Source organism: Gekko japonicus, unplaced genomic scaffold (assembly GCF_001447785.1).
Source record: "Gekko japonicus isolate JY-2015 unplaced genomic scaffold, Gekko_japonicus_V1.1 scaffold12, whole genome shotgun sequence".
Lineage (NCBI taxonomy): Eukaryota > Metazoa > Chordata > Lepidosauria > Squamata > Gekkonidae > Gekko > Gekko japonicus.
In genome coordinates, this window is record NW_015161947.1 from 855,997 (window position 1) to 859,581 (window position 3,585).

The 3,585-nt window shown below is 42.8% G+C and overlaps 1 protein-coding gene across 3 annotated transcripts in view; it reads right to left on the reverse strand.

Annotated features, from left to right (window-relative positions):
• The window catches only part of SLC6A6 (solute carrier family 6 (neurotransmitter transporter), member 6), a 71,748-nt gene that overhangs the window by 38,283 nt on the left and 29,880 nt on the right, over nt 1–3,585 (reverse strand). The window lies entirely within an intron of this gene.

Here is a 3,585-nt window from a genome sequence, read left to right on the forward strand (position 1 = left end):
TCTTTCAAGTTGGTATGGAAATATATGCATACAGGAAAGACGCAGCACTACCTGACTCTAACAAAGGGGCGAAAATTACACTGAATCCTCTTGACACCTACGAAGGATCTTTTCAGAGTATGATTTTAGCTCTCCAGGTTTCTGGACTCTTTGGAAAGGCAGCCAAAAGATCTTCATCCATTACACTTAACGTCAGCTTTTGATTCAGCAACAAAACTGAACACTGGAGAAGTGTCAGCATGTCTACAATTTGGGCATTCTTAAAGAGTGTTAAAAACAATAAACTAGTAAACAAAAAGTTGTCTACTTCTTTCCCCTGAGACACTAAGGATGGGGAAGCCTCAGAATCTTTTCCTGTCTTAATTACTCATTGACCAGCTGGGACATTTGTCTCCAGCAAGGCTTATGGGTGATGCTAAGTGGTTGGTGGATAGCCTCCTCCTCCTCTTCGAGCCAGCTTTCAGGCAGTCCTTGGAAGAAGAGGACATTGGACCTTACTCAGTCATTAGGCACCTGCATCATGCTTATTTTTAACCTTCCTTTAGAAGAATGTCCATGTTTGTGCGTGTGGGAGGGTAATGTGTGGGTGTGGTAAGAGTGGGAAAAAGATAAGCTGTAGGTTGCAAGAGCCAAGAGACTGGGAAAGTCCCAAGGGCATGTGTCCATGTGTAGGGGGGGGGGAGCGACTGGAGAAGAAGTAGCAGAGGTTCTTGGAGGAGGAAGAAAGCAGCAGTGCATATTGTGGGGTAGAGATGGGAATGCATAACTGGGGGGAAAGGCCAAGCTTGTACCCAAGGAAGACAAATACCTAGAACAAGCCCTAACATCAATCAGCACCTTGGCTTAGAACCAGACTAGCATTTCTGCAGGTGGAAGGACTTCTCTCCAAGCTGCGTGACTTCCCCCCTTCTGTAGCAGCCCAAACTGCCCCCCGAAATCCTGTTCCTAGGATCCCCTTTCTCCCAGGAACAGGAGTTGAAGGGCATTTGAGGGGAAGTAGGAAAGTCATGCACCTTGGACAGAAATCCTTGCACTTGCAAAAATGCTAATATAGACCCACACCCTTAAAGGTCATTTTCATTCTCAAATTTTCAGGTGTTCTGTAAAATTATGTGAAGATTAGCAACTGATAGTTGCTTCTTCCAGCAAATTTCTCCATGACTCTTTGGTCAGAGTTTTGCCACAGTGCAGCTCCACCATGTAGATTAAGGACTGACCACTATAGAAATCTGTCTCCAGATGTTTAATCATCTCCCCTTGCTTGTCCCCACTTCCAATTTTTGTTCTATGCCTGTAATTCTTTCCCAAACGTTTGTATTTTGCATCACCTAGGATATTATGGCATTACAAAGAGAGTTATCATGGTGCTTCTACTAAAAGTGAAATTTTCTTAAACATAGTGATTTATCCTGTTGAGCAGAAGGATATGAAATAATGCTCTCTCCTCCTGTTTTTATATCTTGGTACTGATTTTTAAAACCTCATGCATAAACTTTTCTATTCACTTGAGTTCTGACATACGCCCCCACCTCACTCCCCTGCCACTTCAGCAACTCACTTGTATTTCAAAATAAATAGATCTGAGTCACTCTGATACATAATAGAACCACATTCTTTGCCATAGCAGTGGCCAGTGAAATTGCCAGTGCAGCCTTGCTCTGAGTAAGCCCCAATGCAAACTGAACCCTAGGTTACCTATTCATAAATACTGTTATTAGTGCAATGTATATAAATGTATCAACCAATCTATATATCTAGGTAAAGCATACATTTTATATAGAAATCAGTGTAAGACAAAACACTTAGACAAGATCCAAATGTGGAAGCTATGGTAGGTGGGCAGAAAGATCTGAGGAGAGGCAATTGCTACTGAAATGCCAAAGTAAAAGTTTACACATTGCTGAGACTAAGAAACACATGGGTCACTTGAATTATTCTCACTTCCATGGATTTAAGGCAGAGGTCATTTCGGGGGGGATCGCAGTTCCCCCGGGTGAGATACGGGGGGCGGGGCACATAACGAAGCCCCGCCCCTGCTTCCGGCTGCCCGGCTTCCGGCCCTCATTCAGCCAGGAGGAGGCAGGAGAAGAGGGAGGGTAAGTTGCTTCCTCCCTGCCTCTCCCCACCCCTGCCTGCCTGGGGCCAGGGAGGGCCATCGCGGGGCTTCCTTGCACTCCCGCCGGCCTCGCAGGTCCACCGCCGGACCCCTCATTGGGCTCGGCAGTGGAGCTGCAAGGCCGGTGGCGGCGGCTGGGACCGTTGGGGGTGGGGTGTATGGCCTTATGACACACTTCTGGCGATTTCAGGGGGTGTGGCATATGCTAATGAGAGAAAGAGTGATCAAATATCAGGTTGTGTGTGACCACCCAATGGCTCTCCCACTATTTTGCTAATTTGCTGAATGATTTTTGTGAGGATTTGCACATGTGAAACCTATAATAGAGCAGAAGGAAATGATTTAGTTGGTACACACTTATGCCTAACCTTGCAGATAAAAGGCAGTAATGCCCAATTTACATTAACCCTTTCTACCATTAAGTGATAAATTAAATGACAAGGGCCTAAATTTTCACAAGCCTATACAAACCTGTATATTTATTTCAGCCTGCCAAAATTCTCTTCTTGTTTATGTATACATGGGTATCAATTTACTAAGAAAAACTATACAATACTATCCCACTGGACACCTAGAGTTAATTTTCTGCTTCTTTATCCATAAACAGATTTAGCTTGTGTAGCAGGACCTGAAACTTGGAGTGACATCAGCTTTGCAGGAAATCTCAACTGGAACAAGACAGATATGCATTGATGTATCCATGCAGATGAAATTCCTTCCATAAATCATACAGTTTAGCAAGTCCAATCTAGGGCATACCATTAATTGCTTAAATTGGTGTCTCTGTTTTAGTTAAACATGTGAAAAGCAGTTTCAGCATAAGATACACAAACAACAGTTTCCTCAAGCTTTGAGGTCTAAAAAGAAATGAGCCAGTTTAGCATAGTGGTTAAGAGTCGCAGACTCTAATCTGGAGAACCAAGTTTGATTCCCCACTCCTCCACATGAAGCCAGCTTGGTGACCTTGGGTCACAGTTCTCAGCTATTATCTCATGAGCAGTTCTCGAAAGAGCTCTCTCAGCCCCACCTACCTCACAGGGTGTCTGTTGTGGGGAGAGGAAGGGAAGGAGATTGTAAGCTACTCTGAGACTCCAAGTGAAGGGCGGGGTATAAATCCAACTCTACTTCTATATTCACTTTTAATAATGCTATATTCTGAAGAATGTTTATTGGTGTGGTGTATTTATTGGATACATTACAATGGAACAATCTGTTCCCCCTCTGATATTTGTGTGGTTTTTTTATAAAGCAAACAACATTATCGTTACTGTGATTGCATACATTGTACTGTTTAGTTGCATTGCTCTTTATTTTTTATTTATTTTATTTCTGGTTGGTTGTATGTATGATACCATCTCTACTGTGAGTTCTGATTTTGTAATCTAATTTTTACTGCATTGTTTGTATGTGCGTTGTTTTTATTACAGTTTGTTGTATATTATACCAATTGCATTGTTTTTTAATTGTGC